The sequence below is a fragment of the Rhinolophus sinicus genome, linkage group LG02, assembly GCF_036562045.2.
Source record: "Rhinolophus sinicus isolate RSC01 linkage group LG02, ASM3656204v1, whole genome shotgun sequence".
Taxonomy (NCBI): Eukaryota; Metazoa; Chordata; class Mammalia; order Chiroptera; family Rhinolophidae; genus Rhinolophus; species Rhinolophus sinicus.
In genome coordinates this window covers 73147057-73174190 of record NC_133752.1, presented here as the reverse complement: position 1 = coordinate 73174190, position 27134 = coordinate 73147057, and the positions used below count along the sequence as shown (strand labels likewise).

Genomic DNA, 27134 nt, shown 5'->3' with positions numbered 1-27134 from the left:
TTGTTACAACTCAAAGTTGTAGTAACACAGACTTTATGACCCACAAAGCCTAAATAAAATATTTGCTTTCTAGCCTTTTACAGAAAAAGTTTTACTTATTACAGACAACTCCTACTATATAAAGAGAGGCAATTCAGAGTAAGAAGGCGAGAAGAGACTCTGGGGTCAGGCAGTTTGGGTTTGGCTCCAAAGTCTGCTACTTACTGTGTGACCTTGGGTAAATTGCTTGACTTCTCTCAGCTTCAGTCCTTTGTCAATAGAGGCAGTATAATACAGTGATTAAGAGCATGGACTCTGGAACTATACTGTCTCCCAGCTCCACTAACTACTGGCTGTGTGATCTTATGAAAGTTACTTAACCTTAGTAACCAAAGTTACTAAGCCTTAGCTTCCGCAACTGTAAAAAAGAGTAATGGTAGGGTAATTATATGGGGTTGGTGCATGTAAAGCACACAGAATGGTGCCTAGCACAGACTGAGTACTATAGAAGTACTTACTTTTATTATTATTCCCCTTGAAGGGTTGTTGTAAGATTATTAGAGCTACTGTCTGTCAAAAGAGTGCCTGGAATAAAAAACGCACTCACAAATAGTAACTGCTATGACGATATTGTTATGTACCAGTACTATAAAACCCAGAAGAGAGAGAAATTAATTCTCTGGAAGAGGGAAAAAGGAGAGGAGACTAGGGAACCCTAAATTTAAAATGTGAGGAGCATACTCTTGAAGTTACTTCAAGATTACCTGAAATCTTAACTTCCTAACTGATATAATTACCTTCACCACCTTCTCTTGGCCCTCCTTGCCCCAGTTCTGCAGAATTAGCTCTTTGCAAAAGAGCAAAAAGTCATAATGAAAATAACTTAAAGGAAAAGAAACTCAAGAGTGAAAATGTATTACACACACAAAACCAGATCACAAATCAAAGTAATTCTGAGAGTAAGGAAGACCCTCTGCCCTGCGGGTCCTTTCTGTCTGACAAGGTGAGGGGGCAAGGGTTTGTGCTTTAGGATTTTATGTTTTCTCCTTAGACTTACAGTAGCTCCCTGTATGATCTTTACTTACTGGGAAAATATGAAACCTGCCTGATGTCTGGGTAGACCTCTACCAAGTTCAAGATAACTCCTAGCTCTAAAGTACCATCTATAACAAAGAAAACCATCACATCCCAGGGTTTCCCTACCTCTCCCGTGCCAGAATCACCACCATCATTCAACAACCAATCATATTTAAGACACTGTGAACAACATTCCCTCTCTTATTTGCTGATACAATCAAACTGAAGATGTCCTCCCCACTCAGACTAACTTCTCCCTTCATTTCTCTGGACCATTTCTATACACTCTTTTTAAAAGTAATACATACACATTATAAAACATTTAGAAAACATTGAACTATCGAAAGTACCTAACGGAGAAAACCAACTACCACCTAGAACCAAAAGCGGTAAGATATTAGTGTACCTTTTCCTGTTTCTTTTTTTCAGTGAGTCATTTTTTTTCAAAGCTAATACCATACTTCATATATAGTTTGGCATCTTGCCTTTTTATTTAACGTTTACATCATAAATATTTCCTATTCCATTAAGATTCTTCAAACGTAATTTTAATGACTATATAATAGTTCATTATATGAATGTAGCATTATTTATTTAACCAATTGTCTATTGTTGAACATTTAAATTGTTTCTAATTTTTATCATAACACTGAGTAAACATTTAAAAAATAAATTTGTATAAATATACAATTATTTCTTTAGTAAAAATAGCTATAAGTACAATTACTGGAACAAAAGATGAAAAAATTGAACCAATTTATATCCCATAAGCAGGGTATGAGAGTATTCATTTCATCACCCTACCAACTATCACTTGCATAAATATCACAATTTGATCTGTTTTCACTTGCATTTCATTTATGACTAGTGAAAATTAAAATTCATCTGTTTATTGACCACTTACAATTTTTCTTTTTTAAGTTATCTGTTTTACCTACTTTTCTAGCAAGGTGGTCATCATTTCTTAATGAGTTTTTTAAATCTTTTTAGAGATTAATGATATTAATCCTTTCTTGGTTAAATAAATATGTTGTAACATATATATATATAATATTCTGGGAATTCCCCCACATTCCTAACACTCCCCCATCCTGGCAACCCCTAAACAGAATGTAAAATAGCACGTTCCCTGATGTGGAAAGAAACTTAGCATGATTTGATGCCTAAAAGGTCATCTAGTTCAACCCACTCATTTCCCCAGGAGGAAGAAGTGGTTTAGCTAATGGGGGCTGACTTGAGGCCCAGAAACTGGATCAGCTGAGTCAGCACTCTTTCCATCTACACAAGATTTTTTCAAATACTATATAATATATTATGCCTACGTTTGATATCCCATACTTAATTTCCTTAGTAGTTTAAAGACAAAGCCCATATAGATAGCTTAGATAGAAATTTCAAATTGGTGACTTTTTTCTCAAAAGAGAACTCCCAGTTTTAATATGAAAATACTTTCCAAACAGAGGTTCCCTTTCTCATTAACTTCCTTTCAGAGACAGATCATCTCTCTTTAGGGGCAATCATTAAGCCTTCCAACGTTCCCCACAATTAGCATAAACCCTTAATTTACAAGTTGCTCAAACTGTAAGAGAAGTCAAAGTATTTGGTTCTGGATATTTAGCCCAGAGCACTGAATAGAGTGGGGTGACTGAGTTTCACATTCAACGTATAAAATTGCCAACATTCCATTGCTGGCAAGGGCCCAGGCTGTGGACTCAGGGTCTCTGTTAGAGCCTCATCTCCATTGCTGATTAGCACTATGTATACTCTTGGGCAAGTCACATAACAGAACTGCAAAATGTGGATAATGACGCATCGTTTGTAGAATTTTTAAGGCAATTAAAAAGAATCTCCCATGCCTAGCGGAGTACCTGACCCTTAGCAGATAACAATGAACTCTCCCATGGCACGTACCATTGGTCATACACTGAAGTACTTCATGAAAATTAGCTCATTAATCATTATAACAGTACTATGTGGTCAATATCATTGCTTCCTCATTTTATAGCTGTGGAAAACTAAGGCAAAGAGAATTAAAGTAACTCATCCAAGATACTTCTAGAGAAGAGGGCTGCTGGGGTTTGAACCCCAGCAGTCTGGGGTCCAAGCACGTTTGTAATGCCATTTCTACCTCCCTTTTCACTGTCTCTCATTTGGGGAAAGCCTACCTACTTTGCAACCTTGATGAAACTAAGCAATCTGCTATGATTGCTATGATCTGAATGTTTGCATGCCCCTAAAATTCTCATGTTAAAACCTGACCCCAATGGGCCTTTGGAAATTAATTAGGTCGTAAGGGTGGAGCCCTCATGAATGAGGTTAATACCCTTATAAAAGAGACCCCAGAGCGCTCCCTTGCCCCCCCACTCCCAACCATGTGAGGACACAATGAGAAAGCGCCATTTATGACTCAGGAAGTGAACCCTCACTAGACATTGAATCTGTATTGGCCATAATATTGGACTTCCCAGCCTCCAGACCGTGAGAAATAAATTTCTGTTGTTTATAAGCCACCCAGTCTGTGACATTTTCTCATAGCAGCCCAAACAGACTAAGACACAATCCTAAAATAAAGGCAAGTGAGGAGGGTGAGCTGAAAAGACATTTTTCAGCTGGTGGGTGATTTCTTTCTTAATACAGTCCTGGTTTCTGACATTTTAAAGATTTTTCCCTTAAGCAAACATTCTCACATACCATTGGTAGATGTGCAAAAGCGTGCCATCTCTACAGAATGCAATTTGACAGAATCCAACTGCACACTTAGTGTATTTGACACCCAGAGTCAAACTTCAATTTTAAAAGTATTCAAATGCAGTAAAATATTTCATGTATGAACTAAAACTTGCACTTATCAATCAAAAATATTACACTTTATGGTTTGTGCTCGGCTTCACTATTTTAAACACAAAACTCCAAGAAGTCACATAGAATAACAGAACTGAAGCAAAACAAGTTCTGTTTCATAGTCTCTCTAATCATTGTGCTATCATTCTTTATTTCTAATCTACTGTTTAAACTCAGGAATATGGAGTCGTGTCACAGGGGTAGGCATTGCAATCTACCCCCACAGTCAGCTCTAATGGGATCTCTACACACCACTAAGAACGTACTGTGACTTTATCACTGCTAGGATATGGAGATAATAGAAAGCAGACCCACATTGGTCTTATTACTGTTTTTAAATTCTGGACAGATAATGCACTCCCGACTTCCTGTACCATGGTGGACCCCTTCTACTACCTTGCCCTTGCTAGTAGTTATCAAAATTTTAAATACATATATACACCTTTTAACCCAGCAATTCCAATTCTTTAAACACATTGTCCTATTGAACCTACAAGTAATCAAGATGTATGTGCAAGAATTTTCACTGCTGCATTATTCATAACAAAAAAACAAACCTGGGAATAACTGAAAGGTACATCAGGAGGCAGTGGTTACATTAATTCTTTCATATCCATATGGTGGAGTCCAATACAGCATTAAAAAGAATTAGGTCAGCCTGTATGTGTCGCACGGGAAGAGTACTCACGACATACTAGCAACTGAAAAAGGCAAGCAGTTGAACAATTTGGTGAAGGATCCCATTTACGTAGAAAAATAAATGTACAGGCCTGGTCTGGAGCCCTTGAATGCCCAGAAGGATACTGGTCCAGGCAGAGGCCAGGGATCTGTGCAACGATGGGCAAATCCAGGCTCCCCATGAATTGTCAGCTCATCTTATACATGTCCTCCTATAGGTAAAACTAGACTAGGCGGACAGCAGTTACTCCCTAAATTGTCTAAGGGAGAAGAGGAACAAAGAGGGACAACCTAACAGCGCAAGTTTGTGCAGACTTTCTTAGGTTTTCTTAATCCCCTTTTGGAATATACTAGATGCATGTACTTTGTTGATTACATTGCAGATATAATACACAGCAGTGAGATTAAATACCTCCTTAGATGCTCAACTTCTGATCAAGGACTTACAGAAACTGGGAGAAACAAGTTCATAATGACCCTGAAACTACCGGGCTACTCCAGAGCAAAATTCTTTTTTAACTGTTTAATTCATTGTGCATGCGTACATGATGTTCTATTAAGTTCCAAATTCCATAGAAGTCTGAAAAAAATGTCAAGATATGTCTGCCTTTAATTGGCTTTAAACTAGACCTACTTTTGCAGAGCCTAGTGGGGACCAAAGATGATAAAGAAAATGTTAATATAGTTTAGACTGGGCCTAGAGGTTTTTTTCTTTTTTTCTTTCTTAGTTAATAATGTTTCTGACCCTCATTTTTTTTTCTTTATTAGAAGAAATGACTTCATGGGGAGAGGTAATGTGATGACCATGCAAAGGCAGAATAGCACTGCTATACTTCATCATCATTAGGTCCCATTTGGCTGGGACCTTAGAGAATAAAATCTGAAATTACAGAGAAAAGAAGCAACATTCTGCATACAAATGACCTCACACTAAGTTTCATCCCACAAAAAAATTAAAATTTAAATGGACAAGTGCTATAATAAAGGCAAATGCAAAATGCCAAGAGAACACTGAGGACAGACTGCTGGTTATCTTTGAGGGTAGTCCGGGAGCAGGGAGTGACATGTAAGATGGGTCTTGGAAGAGGGAAAGAAAATAGGATTGATGGACCGAATTCAGACAGAGAAGGTGACTAGTGCCCAGGTATGCATGTGGGAAAGGTCTGGGTATTTGGAGGGTAGAAAGTTGGCTTTTGTGGCTGAAGCACAGGTGGGACATGATCTTAGAAAGAGACACTGGGGCCAGTTTGTAAAGGGCCCTTCACTCCATGTTAAGTATAAAATAACCTCTATTCAGCCATTTTTCTCGTTACCTTTCTCCTTTCCCCTGTCTCCACTTCACCTAACAATTGCTACATCGCTCCAGACTATGTAACATCCTCCAAACTCTCCCTGCCTTTCCTGACTCAATAACCTTAAGTGTGCTGTTCTCATTTCCTTAAATATGATCTTCCCTGCTCTAACTCTTTCTGGTAAATTTCTACTTGCCCCAGAGCCCAGCTCAAATGCCACCTCCTCCAGGAGGCCTCCAGAAACTCCCAGAAAGCATTATTTTTCTCCCTTATTTGAACTCACCTGTAATCTTTAAATGTTTTTACATTTATTTTGTTGAATAGTTGCCTATAGTAAGATTCAAAAGTACAGAAGTGAAAAATATGTCTCCTTCCTATGCCTCTGCCCCAGGCATTTTCCCAGAGGCAACCATCGTGTTAAGTTTCGTATGCATTTTTCCAAAGTTATTAATTATGACATATATTCACATGCATATATATATATGAATACATATGTGTACTTATATACTCACATGCTCTTTTTTATATATAAACTACAGCATTATACACTTTTTGCACTTAATACATCATGAAACTTTTTCCTTAGCTGCAGATTTTGAGTTGTCTGATTCTAAATTCCTTTAATATAAAAGGACTAAGCAATTCCTCCTCCATTATGGATAAATCTGAAAATACAAACATAATACTAACTATGAAAGGACAGTCAGTATTGTATGTAGAGGCAACTTGCAGTGGACAGAGCTCTGGACTGTGAGTCAGGTTCGAATCCTGGCTCTAGCACTGCGTGACGTTGCTCATGCCATTTAGCCTCTCCAGGCTTCAATTTCCTCATCTGTAAAATCAGACATTGAGCTCTATTGGCTCTAAGGGCCCCTCCAGTGCTGATTATTTCACGTTTCTATGAAAGCAGTGATATCACAAGCTGCTTTTAGAGCAGATGTTAACAGAGAAGAGGGTGAAGAGGCAAACAGCTCCAAGAGTCCTGCCAAGGACAAGCTTTCCAAACTCCCAGGCTTTCCCTCATGCCTTGCCTTGCCTCCTTCCTTCTCCATCCCCTATCTTGACCCAGGGACATGCATATTAAAAAGCCCTCGGCTTGGGCTCCTCAGCCAAGCTAAACACTAGGGGCCGTCCAACAGGTGTCTGATTTCAAGACTGTGTTCAAATGTAGCAACTGGCTTACATTTACACAAGATAGAAACAGAATATGAACCTCTTTTCCCCGGAATGTGTCCCAGTCCAATTTAGACTTCACTGGCATAATTTGCGACAGAGAGAACTTGCAAGTACTGAGTGGAGAAACTGAATGGAGAAATCACCCAGCCCATTTACACACTTGGGCAGCAGAACAACTAACTAGGTGGCCAAGGTAGGTGAGAGGCATAAAGGTGATTATCATTTAAGCTCCACAAAAATCCCTCAGTTCTCTAAGGCATCCTCATGGCTGAAAAGCAGCCAGTGGCCACATGACTCATCTGCCTCCTAAACATCCACACCACGGACCAAAGTTCTCAGGCCTGGTGAAAGCATTTCCTACAAGCTGAAAACAACTGAAAAATTGCTGACCAGATGTCCATGGAGGGGCAATTAGTACAGGTCCCAGCAGGGAGGACTGCAGGATAACCATCTGCTCTTGGCAGCATAACTTGCAGTTCTCACTGGATTACCCACAGCTCCTACCTGGAGATTGATGTTTATCCTTTAAGCCAACTCGCATGCCTGCACACAGCTATTACCAACATGTTTGAAACCAGAAGGCATAATCCTAAAGTTGTTTCTAGCAGCAGGGACTCTCAGAAAACACATTCCCTATGGAATTGACTTGCCAGCTATTCATTTTTGCCTTCATTTGTCTCCACTTTTTAAATGCCAGACAACTTGCCACAGAGGATAACTAATTTTTCAAAGGAGAAAAAAAAACACACAAAAAAAAAACAAACACCACACACCTTTTTTATCATTGAATTCCTTATTATCTTAGAAAAATATTTACGAATGTGGAAGAAAGTATATGACAACAAAGTTACAGGAGGGGAAAAGCAAGTTCAAAACAGTATATGCAACATGATCTTGATTTTTCAATAAAAATAAAGAAAAGAATAAGGAACTATATACCAAGATGTTACCAATGCTCTTATTGGTGCAATTACAGACTTTTTTCCATTTTTGTTTTTTTTGTGTGTGTGCTTCTGGATATTTTCCAAATTTCCTGCATAGACATATACCGTTTTTGTAAAAAAAAGTTGTGAAAATAACTCATGATCTTTTGTAAAAGAAAATATAAACGTGTCTCACAGTTCCTTCCTGGGTAACAGTAGCATTTGCTAGTATCACTGGATAGTCATTGTCAAGAAAGTGTGGCACAGAGGCCTGGATCCTAATGAAATGACCCTGAACAAGTGCAGGATCTCCCTCCTGCCACCATCACCTCATCTGTTAGATAAGCAGGACTCACCAGGTCTGTGTCCCTCTCTTACTCAGTAGGTAACTCCTCACAGCAGGGCTCTTTCAGACACCACTCAGGTAAAAACAAAACAACAACAAACAAAAAACCTTGAAATATTCCCGTGATTCGGATTGTGCTCTGACCACCCTGCTCAGCACTCTAGAAAAATTCCTAGGGGAACTAAGATCCTAAGAAAACAGGTTTCTTGTGTAGTAGAGATGGGTGCCACTGTTAGGAGTTATGGGAACTTCTTTCTTTTTGCCATTGAGGACCAGAATGGTCAAGAACATGCTTTATCCTAAGGTTTGCTTCCTCCCTGTGGTTTGTGAAGGAGAGCAAAATACAAGAAGATCATCAGTCAAGATCTTTTCTTCACTGACAATGTATGGATAGACCCTGTAAAAGTATGATTCTCAGACTTGCTTGTTGTCTGTTTCCACAGATGACCAACTTTATTCTTTCTGATTAATACCTCTTCATATAAACCCAACTTCTCAGGAGATGGCTGTCATATACTAGGCTACCCTAGTTTTGCCTTAGTGGTACTTGCCCACCTGAAATTACTTTCAAAATACAATACGAACACTCCAAAAGGAACCACCATGGATATTAGTCATAAACCCATCATCCCAAAGTAAACTGAAATGCACCGGAAGATATTCCTTTAACCTCATTCCATCTTCTTCTAACCACCTCTTCACTTGTACATTATGCCCATGTCTTGCAACGCTCACATACGCCATGCAGCCCTCCATCAGAAAGTTTCCTTCTGCTTTATCAATCCCAAAGAGCTTACTTAGTAAGATGAAATTTGAAAACCTCCTAGTGGAGTCTTCAGTTCTGTTTCCCACGAGGCTTTACTAGCCTGGCCCAAGGGGTGTGTGTGTGTGTGTGTGTGTGTGTGTGTGTGTGTGAGTGTGTGTGTGTGTGTGTGTGTGTGTGTATATAATCAGGAACTTAGAAGAGTGAGACCCATACTTGATTTTTCTAAAATAAGGTCTTAGAAAACTTCACTGTCATAGAGTCAACTATCAGTAGGTAAACTAAGTCCCCTCCTTTTTGCATCACTGGACACAAAATGAAATAAAGGGCTTCATTCCTCTATTACATGAAAGTCTGTTTTCTTATCTTCTCCCTGTAATGATAATTTCCTGGCTGAATTCCAGTGTCTTCTCAAGTATGAGTCATCACTGCTACTTGTACACAGAACTGAGTGTTCTGGGCTCCTCATTTTGAGGAAGGACTGGCATCTACTAATATCTCCACAGCATAATTCTTGATCTGTGATAATCAAGAGGCCCAGCTCAGGGAAAACCTCCCCACCGAGAGATGACAAAGAAACTAGTTCTCCCATCTATCAGCAGCAGCTGCCATCCCTGCTGATAAGGATTCATGCAAGAAAGTCTGACCTTCAGGGTTTTCAGCCAGCTGGCACAGCATGTACCTAGCATGTCCCTTTCAGGGGACAACCTTACCAGAAAGAAGGTACCTGCCTACATGGGGTGACATCAAGGGTGATGGGAAATTCCCTCCCTACTGAACATCTCTCTCACCTGTGCAACAGCCCTTTCGCTAAAGGCTTGGGGCCGTGTTGAAATGCAAATATCCTTGGAAGGTAAATCTCTTTTTACCATTTTCACATTTACATGAATGTACTTCCAATCTCATTCTTTTCTCAAAGCCAGTTTTGATCGGATGAGGAGGAAGTTTCACAAACAATAAAAACTGTATGCAGAGAAAACTGTGTACAAAGAAAGGTGAGACAGTGAAAGAATATATTCAACTGGGAATTTATCCCATTCTCTGGACCATTCCCATCGAAGTCTGAGTCCCTCCTCAATTAGAATAGCCCTGGTGGCCTACTAGTTTCCTGTATTACCTGTGGGTTGGTTGTGTGAAGGGTCATTGATCTGAATTCTCAACAATATCATTCATGTGTTCATTCCTCCAATACAGACTGCAGTCTGTGTGCCAGGCACTGTACTTGCCTGTGTGCCAGGCATGGTGCATAGGGGACCAAGTAAACTGAGGAATCCTAATCCATCGCAAAGTCAAATCTTCAACAAATGGATGAGGATTACTGGGGTCATAATACTGCTCATGACAAAGGTGTTTAGGAAAGCAGTTGGAGTTTATTCACTGCATTTGCTACCCACCCCACAGTGCGGTGAAATACCATTAGCCCCGGGAAGTATCATTAGTCACAACTTATAGATAAAGCAATCGAGGTCCAGCAGGGTAAAGTTGTTGATCCACAAATTTGATCACCACCCAAATTACCCAAGGAGGTTTTTAAAAATGTTTTCCTGGGCCCCTCACAGATGCATTCTCATTCTGTAGGTCTGGGAAGAATCAGAGAAATCATTTTTAAAGCACTAAGATGACTCAGAAGCACAGTCAGATTGGAGAAACACTATTATACAGCTAAGCACAGCTTTCTCAGACAGTTTTTCATTTGACTGCCACGATCTGGGAAGTTAAGGATTATTATATTATTATCCTCATTTTACACGGGAAGCAGCGTCGGCCCAAAAACCAATCAGCTCAAAAAAGACCAAATGAGGTCTCTCTCTATTTTCTTTCTTTTTCATTTAAACAAAACAATGGAACAATCATAACTGATTATCTCATAAACAATAATGACTTTGCTGCTTTCAAAACTTCTTTTGGTCTTTGTACTGTCTATAGAAGAGCAATCAAACAGCTGGCTATGAACCTAATAAAACCACCCAAGGCATCCGCTAATGTCTTTCTTCATCACTTCATTTTTCCCTTTAAAACTAACATTAAAGATACTTAAGAGACAATAACAAGTATCTTAAGATACGTAAGAGACATTAATGATGGACTTTGGATACTGAATTAAATAAACCAATTGTAAAAAGGTATTTTTGATGCAAACAGGAAAATATGAGTATGGATTGGGTATTAGAAGATTCCAAAGGATCCCTGCTAATTATGTTAGGTGGGATAATGGCAGCATGGCAGTGCTAGAAAATATTCTTGATTTTAGAGATGCATAGCATATATTAGATAAAGTGACATGATGTCTGGGATTTATTTGAAACCACTTCAGCAAAGGAAAAAAAAATAGATGAAATAAATATGGTAATATCTTGACAATTGCTGAATTTGGGTGATGGACATATAGGGACTTTTAGACGTCTTTGAAATTTTTATAATAAAACAACTTTTTTAAAAGAAATCAAGAGCCTCACTTCCCCATAGTGCCATTTTCCTATTGTGGTAAGTTCTCGATGCTTATAAAAACAGCTTGCCAAAAAGTGTTCTTATGTGTCAGATATCTCCTGCACATCTACTTTTTCTACTTTGTTCTTCAAACAGGCTTTTTTTGCTCTAACCAACGGCCATGGAATATACTTACACTAAAAACTCATTTGCTTTTCTAAAATTCAAAAATCTAACTGGCATTCTGGTTTTTGTTTTTGTTTTTGTTTTTTATTTGCTAGATCTGGCAACCCTAGACAAGGGTTTAAAAAGCCCTAATCAGGAGTCAGGTTATCTGGGTTCAGTTTTATCTCTGCCACTGGCCTTGGAATCAGGAGCAAGTTACCCACCTTCTTTGGGTCTGCCTTTCATCATCCATAAAACACGAGGCTTTCATTCCAGCTCAAAATACCCTGAAATGTGGATACTACTCTTATTCCAACCTCTCGGCTAGAGATACTTTTCAAACAAGTATACCTAAGTGATCTCCCCTCTTCAAGGGAATGTTAAAAGAGAAATTCAGTAAAGCAAAGGCATGACCCCTGAAACATCAGGCTGATAAGCCAAGCCATCCACGCCACCATTTACTGAGTGTCTGTGGGGTACCAGATCTTGAAGCAGGCACTTTCTTGCATGACCGCATTTTATCCTCACAACAATCACACATGGTAGAGAAGAGTATCCCCATTTTACAAATGTGATGACTGAGGCCCAGAGAAATTCAATAACTCGTCCTTGGTTAACTTCAAAGTCCTGAACTTTACACTACATCTCCCAGCCTCTAATCCCTTCACGCAGAGAGGATCAGGAACTGGAAAGCAGAACAGAGCTAATGGACAACTTATAGCTCTTCAGTCAGGCCTTTTGATTTTTCTCTTGTCAGCGAATCCCATGATGCTGGGTATGTTTGTGTTAAAATACAAATACAGTGGGTTTTAGGACTGCAGAGAAAACAGAACTTCCAGCTATGTATTAGCTCTTATTTTACCTAATGATATTTATTGACTTTATCTATTATTAAACCAGCTTGTATTAATTGCGTCCTAGATGCACAGCACTTACACGGGACATTGTGAAAGATTCCCTGCTCTCCTGGAATTTAGCCTATTGTAGAGACAAGATACAGATGCTTGAGTCAGACAACTAAAAGTAAAGACATTTCGGTATATCTAATTACTTAATTAGATATATCAAAGAATCAAACAGACCAGAAGCACAATAGGGGTGTTTTCCTTTCAATCACAGTGACAGTCAATATTATTTTATATTAGTTTCAGGTGCATAGACATTCAGGTTAGACATTTATATAATTTATGCAGTGATCTGCCCAATAAGTCTATTACCCATCTGGCACTATACATAGTTATTACCATATTATTGATGATATTCCCAATGCTTTACATCCCCATGACTATTTTGTAACTGCCAATTGGCACTTCTTTTTATAACTATTATTATTAGTTTCAGGTACACAAAACAACATAGTAATTAGGTATTTGTATATCTCACAAAGTGATAACCCCAATAAGTCTATTACCCACCTAACATTGTACATTGTTTTTATAATATTATTGACTATATTCCCTATGTTGTACTTTATATCCCTGTCACTATGTTTTTTTATAGTTGACATTCAATATTATTTTATATTAGTTTCAGGTGTTCAGCATTAGATATTTATATGATTTATGAAGTGATCCCCCCAATGAGTCTTGTATCCATCTGACACGATATTTTTTACAATATTATTGACTATATTCCCCATACCATAATTTACATCCCTATGACTATTTTGTAACTACCAATTCGTACTTCTTAATGCCTTCACCTTTCTCACCCAACCCACCAACCCCCCTTTCCATCTGGTAACTATCAGTTTGTTCATTGTATCTATCAGTCTGTTTCTGTTTTGTTTCTTCATTTATTTTGTTCTTTAGATTCCACATATAAGTGAGATCATATGGTATTTGTCTTTCTCAGTCTGGCTTATTTCGCTTAGCATAATATCCTCTAGGTCCATCCATGTTGTCGCAAATGGCAAGATTTCATTCTTTTTTATGGCAGAGTAATATTCCACTGAAGTGATATGTATCACTTCTTTATTGATGGCATCTAGGTTGCTTCCATATCTTGGCTATTGTAAATAGCACTGCAGTGAACATAGAGGTGCATACATATTTTTGAATTAGTGTTTTGGAATTTTTTGGATAAATACCCAAGGGTGGAATTACTAGGCCATAAGGTAGTTCTATTTTCAAGTTTTTGAGGAATCTCCATACTATTTTCCATAGTAGTGGCTGCACCAATTTTCAATCCCCCAATAGTGCATGAGGGTTCCCTTTTTTCCACATCCTAACCAACAACTTTTTGTTGATTTATTGATGATAACTATTCTGAGAGGTGTGAGGTGATATCTCATTGTGGTTTTTATTTGCATTTTTCTGATGATTAGTGACATTGAGCATCTTTTCATATGTCTATTGGCAATCTGTATGTCTTCTTTGGAGAAATGTCTCTTCAGGTCCTCTGCCTATTTGTTAATTGATTGTTTCTTTTTTTGGTGTTGAGTTGTATGCATTTTTTATAAATTTTGGATATTAACCCCTTATCAAATGTATCACTGGTGAATATTTCTCCCATTCAGTAGGATGTCTTTTTATTTTGTTGATTGTTTCCTTTGTTGTGCAAAAACCTTTTAGTTTGATACAATCTCATTCATTTATATTTTTCTTTTGTTTCCCTTGCCCAAAGAGATATATCAATAAAAATATTACTAAGGGTAATGTATAAGAGTTTACTTCTTATATTTTCTTTTAGGAGTTTTATGGTTTCAGGTCTTACATTTAAGTCTTTAGTCTATTGTGAATTTATTCTTTTATATGGCATAAGAAGGTGGTCCAGTTTCAGTTTTTGCATGTTTCAGTCCAGTTTTTCCAGCACAATTTATTGAATAGATTGTCTTTATATCATTGCATATTCTTGATTCTTTTGTCATAGATTAAATGACCATTTCAGCATGAATTTGTTTCTACACTCTCTATTCTGTTCCATTGATTTATATGTCTGTTTTTATGCAAATACCATGCTGTTTTGATTACTATAGCCATGCAGTATATTTTGATGTCTGGTATTGGGCTACCTCCAGCTTTTTTCTTCTTTCTCAAGATTGCTGTGACTATTCAGAGTCTTCTATGGTTCTACATGAATTTTAGGATCATTTGTTCTTGTTCTGTGAAAAATGCCATTGGTATTTTGATAGGGATTGCACTGAAACTATGGATTGTTTGGGAGTAGTATGGGCATTTTAACCATATTAATCTTTTTTATCCACATGCTTCCATTTATTTGTATCTTCTTTAATTTCTCTCTTCAATGTTTTACAGTCTCTGAGCACAGGTCTTTTACTTCCTTGGTTAAATTTATTCCTAAGTATTTTTTTATGCAATTGTAAATGGCATTGTTTTTTTAATTTCTCTGATAGTTTGTTATTAGTGTATAAAAATGCAACCAATATCTGAATATTAATTTTGTATCCTGCTACTTTACTAAATTCATTTGTCAGTTCTAATAGTTTTTTTGGTGGATTCTTTAGGGTTCTCTATATATAGTATTATGTCATCTGCAAATAATGACAGTTTTACTTCTTCCTTTTTAATTTGGGTGCCTTTTATTTCTTTTTCTTGTTTGATTGCTGTGGCTAAAACTTCCAGTACTATGTTGAATAAAGGTGGTGAAAGTAGACAGCTTTGTCTTATTCCTGATCTTAAGAAGAATGCTTTCAGCTTTTCCCCATTGAGTATGATGTTAGCTGTGGATTTGTCATATATGGACTTCATTATGTTGAGCTATGTTTCCTCTATGCCCACTTTGCTGAGAGTTTTTATCATTAATGGGTGCTGTATTTTGTGAAACACTTTTTCTACATCTATTGATATGATCATATGATTTTTATTTTTCATTTTGTTTATGTGGTGTATCACATTAATTGATTTGCAGATATTGAACGAAATTTGCATACAAGGAGTAAATTCCCACTTGATCATTGTGTATGATCTTTTTATTGTTTGCTAATATTTTACTGAGGATTTTTGCATCTATGCTTCTCAGGGATATCAATGTATACTTTTCATTTTTTTTTGTAATGTCTTTGGTTTTGGAATCAGGGTAATGATAGCCTCATAAAATGAGCTTAGGAGCCTTCCTTCCTCTTGAAATTTTTGGAATAGTTTGAGAAAAATAGGTATTAATTTTTCCTTGAATGTTTGCTAAAATTCACCTGTTAAGCCATCTGGTCCTGGACTTTTGTTTGTTGGCAGCTTGTGGATTACTGATTTGATTTCATTAGTAGTAATTGGTCAGTTCAGATTTTGTGTTTCTTCTTGATTCAGCCTTGGAAGATTGTATGCTTCTAGGAATTTGCCCATTTCTTCCAGATGGTCGAATTTGTTGGCAGTTTGTATAATTTCTTGTAGTATTTTCTTAAATTTTTTTGTATTTGTGTAGTGTCCATTGTCACTTCTCCTCTTTCATTTCTGATTTTATTTATTTGGTTCCTTTCTCTTTTTTTCTTGATGATTCTGGTTAAAGGTTTATCAATTTTGTTTATCTTTTCAAAGAACCAACTCTTGGTTTCATTTATCTTCCATATAGCTTTTTTAGACCCTATTTCATTTATTTCTGCTGTGATCTTTATTATTTCCTTCCTTCTGCTAATTTTGGACTTTGTCTGCTATTCTTTTTCTAGTTTCCTTAGGTGTAAAATTAGATTGTTTATTCAGATTTTTCTTGTTTCTTGATGTAGGCCTGAATTGCTATGAATTTCCCTCTTAGGACTGCTTTCACTGTGTCCCAGTGTTGTTGTGTTTTCACTTTTGTTTGTCTCAAGGTATTTTTTGTTTTCTTCCTTGATCTCATTGTTAACCCACTCATTGTTTAGTACCATTATTATTTAACCTCCATGTGTTTGTATGTTTTTCAGGGTTTTTTTCTTGTAATTGATGTCTAGTTGCATACCATTGTGGTCAGAGAAGACGCTTGGTATGATTTCAATCTTCTTAAATTTATTGAGACTTATTTTGTGGCCTGACATGTGGTTTATCTTGGAAAATATTCCTTGTGTGCTTGAAAACAATGCATATTCTGTTGTTTGGGGGGTGAAGTGCTTTAAAAATATAAATTAAATCCATCTGGTCTAGTGTGTCATTTAAGGCCACTGTTTCCTTATTAATTTTCTGTCTGGAAGGTCTGTCCACTGGTGTCAGAATGGTGTTAAATCCCCTACTATGATTGTATTACTGTCAATATCTCCCTTTATGTCAGTCATTATTAGTTTTATATATTTAGGTGCTCCTGTGTTGGGTGTATAGATATTTACTAGGGTTATGTCCTCTTGTTGAATTGATCCTTTTATCATTATGTAATGTCCTTCTTTGTCTCTTATTGTAGTTCGTTTTAAAGTCTGTTTTGTCTGATATAAGTATTTCTACCCCAGCTTTTTTGTTTGTTTGTTTCCATTTGCATGAAATGTCTTTTCCCCTCTCTTTACTCTCAGTCTATGTGTGTCTTTCGATCTGAATTGAATCTCTTGTAGACAGCATATACAGAGGGTGCCAAAAAAATGTGTACACACTTTAAGAAAAGAAAAAACTGTATTAAAATTGTAATACTCAAATTATACCAATAACAAAAGATGAATACAAGTCATGTGTATACTTTTTTTTGGCACCCCCAGTATATGGGTCTTGTTTTCTTATCCATTCAGCTACACTATGTCTTTTGATTGCAACATTTAATCTATTTACATTTAAAGTGATTACTGATAGATACATAGTTATTGCCATTTTATTATTCATATTTTTCATCTTATTTTGTTTCCCCCTTCTTCTTTTTAAAGAAGTCCCTTTAACATTTCTTGTAATAGTGGCTTGGTGGTAATGATTTCCTTTAGCTTTTTCTTGTCTGGGAAGCTCTTTATCTCTCCTTCAATTTTAAACATTGGATAGAGTAGTAGTTTTGGTTGTATCCCCCTGCTTTTCATTACTTAAAATATTTCCTGCCACTCCATTCTGGTCTGCAAAGTTTCTAATAAAAAATCAACTGATAGTCTTGTGGGAGATCCCTTGTAAGTAACTAGTTGTTTTTCTCTTGCTGCTTTTAGGATTCTCTCTTTGTCTGTAATCTTTGCCATTTTAATTATAATGCATCATCTTGTGGACCTGTTTGGGTCCTACTTGTTTGGGACTCTCTGTGTTTCCTGGGTTTGTATGTCTATTTCCTTGCCAGGTTAGAGAAGTTTTCAGTCATTATATCTTCGAATAGGTTCTCAATCCCTTGTCCCCTCACTTCTCTTGGTGCTCCTATAATGTGAATGTTGTTATGCTTGATTTTGTCCTAGAAGTCCCTAAACTATCTTTGTTTTTTGTTGTTGTTGTTGTTGTTATTGTTATTGTTGTTGTTGTTCCTATTCAGTGTTTTCTGCTACCTTGTCTTCAACACAACAGGATTTAAAAAGGATGGAGATTCATAAGGGCTAGGGCCGTGTAAAGAAATTATGGAGGAAACAGGACCTAAACTAGTCTATGAGGGAAGGATTTGAAAAGTTTCGAGAGGAAGAAAAAGGTCTTCGAGGCAAGTGGAACCACCTAAGAACTCCCAGAGGAAGTGACTTTGAATAGGGCCTGGAGGGGAAAGGAATTTGAAGGGTAGCAAGAGAGGGAATTGCATGTGCAAAAGCACAGAAGACTGACACCAAAGATGTGTTTAGGGGCCAAGTAGATCAGTGTGCCTGGACCCCAGACTGTAGTTGAAGAAGTGGTAGGAAATGAGAATGAGAAGCTAGACCACCTGCCTATAAGGAATTGGAAGCTACTAAAGGCCTTTGGGTAGGGTAATATGTTCAAATTGATATTTGATGGCAATTACTCCAGCTATAAACATGTTAGGTACAATGTTATTTGTTTCATTCAATCTAATATATGTGTGTGTGTGTGTGTGTGTGTGTGTGTGTGTGTGTGTATATATATATATATATATATATATATATATATAGAGAGAGAGAGAGAGAGAGAGAGAGAGAGAGAGACTAGTATACTAACATACAAAGATGAATAGGACACAGTTCTTACTCTTAAAAAGTTCAACTGGGTAGCCGGTTTGCTCAGTGGTTAGAGCACAGTGCTCATAATACCAAGGTCGCCAGTTTGATTCCCACATGGGCCAGTGAGCTGCGCCCTCCACAACTAGATTGAAAACAATGATTTGACATGGAGCTGATGGGTCCTGGAAAAACACACTGTTCCCCAATATTCCCCAATAAAAAATACAAAAAAATACACAGTCCAATGAGAGAAGACTACCAATTGCAAGATAGTATAAGTTGTTCGTTAATTTAATTTATGACATTATCTCTCACAGACATTGTTAGTTTTCTACTCAACATCCGTGCTTCTCTTTGTCATTAGTAATAGAATCTAATTTTGTTTGTAAGACAATGTACAAATCCTCAGGAAAATGTTCATGCTTCGTCTAGGCCACTATTTTGCAAATTTTTTTTTTCATTATCACCTCCCTATGAGCATTTTTAGACACTTTTTTCCTAATTATCTCACCCATAAAATTTTAATATCATAGATATACTGTATGTCGGTGTTATATATTGTATGTATACCTGTACTTTAAACATGAAAAGAGTAAGATTTTCTTCTCCCTCTCCCTCCTCCCACCAAAATAATATTCTTCCCCTCGGGGACGATATCAGCACCACACCGTCTACCCTCACCCCATCACCCACTCCCACCACTCCAACCACATTCCTTGCCTTCTCTCCCCATTAAGAATGGATGGTCTAAGGCAATTACACCAATTCTATTTCCTGTTTCCCTGTCTTCCTCATAGCTGAGGTGGCCATGTAACCCAGTTCTAGCAATGACACAGAAGCTGGTCACTGTTCTGGAGGTCTCTGGAAAAACTCTTGTTTTCCTACAAAAAGCTACAGCTACTGCCAAGTCAGCTTCCTTTCCACCTCCACCCATCTCTACACCTCTCGATAAGGCACACGGCTCTAAGGTGCAGCAACCGTCTTGCAACCATGACAAAAAACAAGACAGTCACAGTCTGAGCCACTGAACCAGCGACAGACATGCAGACTTCCAGACTTCTTGTTATGTGGGAGAAATAAATCCAAATTTTTTAAAGTTACCGTTAGTCAGGTATTGTTAACTGATAGGATGTCTATCTCATGAACAATAACTATCTGACATGACTGTGAGTTATTGTTAAACCAAAGCCAGAGAGAAACACACACAAAAATAAACAAAAAATGTATTTGGGAATATTACACACATCCAAAACAAGATTTCACTCAAGTTTTAAAAGGAAAACTTTCTCCTTCACTAAATCAATCAACTTTTTGAATAATTTTAAAATATTCTAAGTAATATTTGGCATTTGAAACTAATAAACTTCTCAAAATTTGATATTACTGTGTAGAAAAAATGGTCACGAAAGGCTATAAGATAATTTATCTTCTTAATACCAAAATAAATACATTTATGATTTGTGTAGTAGTTGGGTCTTTTAAAATATTTGAAAGTCAATTATTTCTAAATTAAATATTTAAGATGCATAAAACATACGTGCTTCTTAAAAGATCCCTTTGGGAAATTTTTTCACATGTTAAAATTTTTTAAATAATCATTTATGTTCATCACTTAAATATTTTACATTTTATTAAATTCCATTACTAGCGAAAGCTAATTCTTTCATATTTTAAAAAAAACATAAACCACTCATATATTTATTTAATAACTCTAACATCTCACATTAAAAGTGATTTTTTTTATGGCTTATCAAGGTTCAAAATAAAAAAAAAACTCGACATCCCTCTAAATCTAAAATACCCTCTAAATCTTAAGGGATAAAATTTAATTATAGGCTTAGGGCTTTCAAAGCATTAGGTTTCCCTCATTATGTTAATATAACCCTCATAGAAAAATCATTTTACTAGTTTCATTATTAACCTCACACTATAAATTGACCTTTTTATTATAAAAATAATGTATGCTAATTACAGAAAATACAGAAAAAATGAAAATCATTTTTAAATCACATGTAATCTTTTCATGATATGTGATTTTTTCATGAGTACAATTACATAATCTAGTTTTTAAACTGATGGTGACTTTGAACATATCGGTTTATCTACTTTCATATTCTAAATTCATGTATAAAAATATATAGGTCTTATAAACAAAAATATATAATAGTATATTCTGATTTTTTTCACTTGTCATTAAACAGTCTTCAAAAATATTTTAATGAATATTTAATAAGCTGAAATACAATTTATTTAATCATATCTTTCTGTTGGACATTTTAGGTGGATTTTAGATTTCTATATTACAAAAGAAAATCATTGAGTTGAAAAGCTTTGCCCTTATTATAAAACACCTCTTATTATTTTCTTAAGAATAATTCTTATTAATTCATATATGAGATATAAAACAAGAAGCAACAAACGAACGAACAAATAATAAGATACAGACAACAAAATGGTAGTTACCAGAGGGGAAGGGGGAAAAGGAGAGGACTGAGAGGGTAAAAGAGGTCAAATATTTGGTGACAGAAGCAGACTAGACTTTGGGTGGTGAGCACTCAATATAATACAGCTATTGCATTATAAAGCTGTACACCTAAAATTTATAAAACCAATGTTACCCCTCCCCCAATGAATTTAAAAAAATTTTACATGATGTAAACTTTAAAACACATACAAAAAGTAGAAATAATACATACATATATAATCCATTTGTTCATCATCCAGCATCAACAATTATCAACTCATGCCTAATCTTGTTTTATCTCCCTCCACTCAGTTCCCTATCTTCTTCCCAACTCCTGATATGTTGAAGAAAATCCCATACATTGTAGCATTTAGTCTATAAATATTTCAATATGTATCCCTAAAATACAAAGACTGTCCTTTTTCTTTCTTTTTCTTTTTTAAAAATTTTTATTGGGGAACAGTGCGTTTTTCCAGGACCCATCAGCTCCAGGTCAAGTCATTGTTTTCAATCTAGTTGTGGAGGGCGCAGCTCACTGGACTATGTGGGAATCGAACCGGCAACCGTGGTGCCATGAGCACCCTGCTCCAACCACTGAGCCAACCCACCACCCCTGTCCTTTTTCAACATAACCTCAAAGCTAAAATTATAGTTTATGGTATAAAATAGAAAATTTCCATTTTTATATAACTTTAATCTTTTCCCTAATGGTTTTTGCTGTTATTGTTAGAAAAACTTTCCTTACTTTATAATTTTATAAAAATTCACTTATTTTATTCTAGGACTTTAGTACACAGCCATTGAAGAAAGTTTTGAAAATACAAATGAATAAAAATAATAAACAGGTGAATCTCATAACTCACACATATCACTTTCAATATTATAATGTAGATTATATTCTGGAAATATTTTTAAATTTATTAAAATTATATAAAATAAAATCGTTTTTTGTAACTTGATCTTAATTTATTGTAAATGTCATTACAAGTCAAGAAATGTTGACTGAGATTATTTTCTAAAGGTGTATAATATTCTGTTGTAAAACTATGTAATAATTTATTTTACTCAATGCCTTAATGCTAGATATTTAGATTAAGTGAAATATTTTCCCAACATAGATGATTAATTAAATGAATATTGAATCCCTATAGTATGCCAGACACTATATTTAACACTGACGATACAAAGGTGAGTACACACACACACACACACAGAATAATTCTTAGAAGGGGTCAAAAGCTATGAATATTAGAAGGCTATTCATTCATACTTGCAATTTTTCTGAAACGAGGTCTTCCTAAAGCCATCTGAAATAATTCAAAATGATAATCTAGAACAGAGCATATTAAATGACAAGAATAAGGGATCATTCAACTTTTTTTTCTGACTGCCTGGTGATACTGTTTACAAATTGTGCTTTGGCTAATATTTTATAGCAAAAGAAAAAACTTGATAATAATTTTAAAGAGTTTGATAAGACTGAAGGTAATGGAATTTATTTTGTTATTTATCCTGCATTTTACCCAAGTAATTAGTTTGTTAAAGATCTAGTATTTAAGAATTGTTAAGCACTCTCAAATTTGGCAAAGAAATGAAAAGTAATTATAATTGGTAAATAAAATAATGTGCTACACACCTGTTGTGAAATAAATCTAGTTATGACCAAATATATAAAGAAAGAAGCAATAACATTTAAATTCCAAATAGTGTGAATGAATGTAGGAAACCTTTAAAAGTCTGATGATTTCAGCCCTTTAAAGAAAAGACCAGTAAATTAGAGGAAGCTTTAAGATAATGTAACTTCATAAGATTGGTTGGTCACAAGTCAAAAAAAAGTGAACATGAACTTCGGCTGAAAACACTGGTGATTTTTTTCATGAGCAAAATTGTACAATCTAGTTTTTAAGCTGGAAAACCACAAAAGTCTAGTCCCTACTGGAAGAGAAACTTTTACTTTTCCTTCCATGTACTCTCGTATGTGTGTTGGGTCTTTCCTGGATGACATGTCAAATGGACAGCCATTGGGGAAATCCAAAATTACGGGTTTGAGTTTTGAATTTTGATCCAAGTTTTACGTAGAACTCCTCTGCTGCCATGCAAAAACTGTCCATGTATTTTCATGGCTCTAGAATTTAATAGAAATATTGTCACAACCTACATTTTGAAATTGCTTTGCCTGAAATGTAGAAGATGAAAAGAAAGAAAAGATAGCTACAGGATTCAGAAAAGACACATAGTTGTCCTTTATTAATCAAATGATCCTTTTAAGCATCAGCTGTTATTTCTATTACATTAGGAAGCAATGTTTACTTGAAGTTTCCTTCTATAGATTTTACACATTTTGCAGGGAAAGCACTAGACGATGGCATTTTTAATACATAAAATCTTACTACTTACAAATAAAATATTTAAGTTAAATGGCATATGTCACACTTGCTACAATGTACATGTATTATTATGTATTATATTTTTAAACTCGAGATTACAGATATTTCTCTAATATTACCAGATATTCTGTGTGTAGGAATATAGTGACAATATTATTTTAGCAGATGCAGGAAATTGTGGTACTGTCAATATGTAAGGTTTCTCTGCCATTTCCCTTCCTATTTCCTGTATATACGTCCAACACCGCTTTCTACTTCCTTCTTACAACCCGAGGAAGAAAGAGAAAAAGACTATCAATATAAATTTCAGCAAGTTACTACCCAAAGACATTGGAGCTTGAGGAAACCAGATTTTATACAAAAAAATATATACATATATTCTGAATGGGATTTCTAGACCCTTTAAGGGCTTTTGTAGTTGACGGCAGTAGTTTTACGTCATTTAAATTTGAATCAAAATATATGGCTTTCCTTTTCTTGATTAGAAAAAATAATCACAGGCATTCTTAAACTTCTCAATCATGGTTGAGATTATTTTCAGCTCACAACTGGAACAAAGAAAGGCAGAATTCTTTGTGGCAATTGAGAAAAAGGTTCATGATGAGATATGTGTATTTGGAAGTGCTCGGGAAGGTGACAGCTGGAAAACAATGGAGAAAGTAAAGGAAAAGTAGGGATCCTGCCCAAAAGAAAGGATCCTGTGAAAGAAAGGAAAAGCATCGAGGAAGAGATACGTGCCAGTCAGCTCCCTGCATCAGCAACTAGGTCACCTGGTGTAATGACAAAGCAGCAGAACCTCTCTCCAGGAGACAAGATGGGTAGAGAGCTTGCTACCGGCCTTTGGTGTGCATGGACGGTTTCTGTTTGTTGGTGGTAACTGAGAATTCTATGATGCGGTATTATTATTAAAATGCATTGAATGTATTAAATCAAAACACATTGAAAAATGCATCAGGTACATTAAACTGAAATTGGCAGTTATGGGTGTACAATAATTAAAATGGTTGTAGAAGTTGAGATACACTAATTACTTAAATAGACTCATATTTCTTATAGATTTTCCTTTACTACTTCAAAGAAAAGATTTATAATTCTTACATTATGCCAGATCAAGAGGAGCCTGAACCATATTTCACAATTTATTTATCCAATTGCACATACTTTTTCTCTGAAGGGTTGAAGATAGGGTACATTTCCACTCCCCATCCTGTATTTCTCCATTCTATGACTGTGACATGATAACGTAGTCTTATCAATTTCCACAGAGTTGGCTAGTTTAAACAGATGGGTTTGGGATAAAGCATACCCTGCCTAAGCCCCAATCACAGTCCAAGTGCAGAGGAGATTAACAAGGCATGAGCTTTTAGCTGAAACACCCAGTTCCCCAAATTGCAAGTCTGGTACCCACTAACGGAAGATGGCTAACAGGGCTTCCGTGGCCTAAGGGTTACACAGGAAAAGAACAATCTCCAAAGTCATCAGGGCCTAACAGATGTTCAGCTTCAGATAGGAAAACCTACATTTTACACTCAGCAGCAAGCATATTACATACAAAAGCAGCCTGGCTAGGTATCCAGCATTTCAGGGGTGTCAGTTTACCCCACACCACTTGCTACACTCTGGAGTTGGCCAAATAGGTTTTTTATAGCCAGTATTTCTTATGCCATCTGGGGACTACATGACAGTAAATAAGACATTAAACTAGAATCTCGAGAGATGGCTTTCCCAAGTGGGAATTGACTCTAGCTTCACATGAGAGAATTCAGAATTCAGGACTTAAAACATTAGTCACATATTCTTCTCTGAAAAGATCCAACTCTAGCCCCACATGTTTACTCAACTTAAGGATCCAGTGCTATAAAACTACACACACATCTGCCACCCTGTACTCATTTTAGTCATCAATTTAAGAGTCAGCATTTCTCTTTAGCAGCTAAATCCTACACCAGCAATAACCAGAACTTTCTCCACCTCTGCAAGCCTTCTTCAGCTCTATCGACAGCCTCTGAAGTGCGAGTTATTAACATGAGCCTGCTGGACTACCGGGAGTCCCTGGATGGGTTTTAGAGGATCCCTAAATCTCCTAAAATTATACAGCCGATGTACACATTCCTACATATGGAAGGTCTTTGGTTCTCATCAAATTCTCAAAGGAATGTGTGACCAAAAAACAGTGATTAGGAAACGCTGCTCTAAGGGTAAGCCAATCAGTCCATGAACCTGTTAAGTTGGAAACAGGACAGTCAGCAGGTGCTTGTGAAAGGAGGTCTGACTTCATGTGTCAGACCATTGCACATCTAACGAACCCTGAGTGGGGCCCCCAGAGCTAAGAAGGTTTGTTGATTTATCCTTGTTTTATCATGCAATGTCCCAAGAGACTAATGACCCTGAGGACAGGGAATGTGAAAACATTTTTAAAGGAAAAGAATCATCTTCAGTGCAAAGTTGAAAGAACCCAAGATATTAAAGGCTATTTGAGAGTTTATTACCATCACTAAATTCTTCCACAGCCGGGTGAAGTCACTAATGTCAGTACCATGTCTTCTGCTACCGCGATATCATTTACTTTCAGTATGTTTATTTTGTGACATATTGTTGTTACGGCATATGTCTAACTGTTACTACTATTTTGATTGCTAAAGTTCTATAGGTAAAGTACTACATTTCACCAAAAATTAGATCTTTTTTCGTACTTTGATGTAATGTTATCATACACTTAGGCCCAAAATGTTTTGTGGACAAAGCACCGCATATTCTACTCAAGTTTTTTCTTAATTACTACTTCCCAGTGGTTTGAAATAAAGTGTTTCTGGGTCCCGGACTCTCCCTATGATCATTTCTCTCTACCCATTTGTAGTTCCCCCACTCACAGCTACCTTCAGTTAGTCCAAAGTCCTGTTTAACTGTGGAAGGGAATTTTGTGGTATAAACGATATGCCTTTAAGGAGTATCGTAAGTACAGCCTCCTGGTTTTAGTTTGTTTCTATAAATTTAACACAATAACTTGTCCTTTCTGGGCTTTCTCTGTTGTCACACCCCTTTTATATTATAAGCCCTTAGATCCTAAGCCTCAAGGGAAAAGCCTCATCCCCAACACACACACACACACACACACACACACACACACACACACTCAGATATACATTCCCTGGGCCAAACCAAACTACTCCCTTCAATGCTTCTCGAAGTATGATCTGCAGACCACTTGTATCAGAATCTTTATGGGATGGGAAGACTTGTAAACTGTGCATATTTCTGCCAACCCCCAAACCAACTGGATCAGAATCCATGGAGGTGGAATCTAGCATGCTGCATTTGTTAACATATTCCCCATCCATCCAGACGATGCTTAAAACTCACTAAAATTCGAGAACCCAAGATTTAGAAGAGGAATTTCCTCTCTGGTTTGAGCCCTATTGTTTTTTAATCTAAGTGGAACCATTTTCTCACCATCTTGCTTATGTCTGAGATCAGCATTTCCCTGTATTGTCCTAAGAAAGGTTCTCTCCTCTCTTTCTGGTCTTTGCTGGTAGCTCTTCTATGGGCTATTTCTCAGCCTCTGTAATCTGCGTTAGCAAGTCCTCAGTACAGAACCAGTCACTTCCTCCTTCCTGTGCTGCCCTAAAGAAACCCCCTTAGCACCTAC

General features: G+C 36.5%; 1 protein-coding gene across 6 annotated transcripts in view; it reads right to left on the bottom strand.

Annotated features, from left to right (window-relative positions):
• RHOH (ras homolog family member H) overlaps window positions 1–27134 on the bottom strand; it is a 48660-nt gene that overhangs the window by 10371 nt on the left and 11155 nt on the right. The window contains exon 1 of one of the 6 annotated variants that reach the window (XM_074324583.1): window positions 22372–22390. The exons of 4 other annotated variants lie outside the window; for them this stretch is intronic. The gene's annotated coding sequence lies outside the window, so the exon portion shown is untranslated. Of the gene's footprint in view, window positions 1–204; window positions 390–22371; window positions 22391–27134 lie in introns of those variants that run through there. One more of the 6 variants, XM_074324581.1, reaches the window with a different exon arrangement.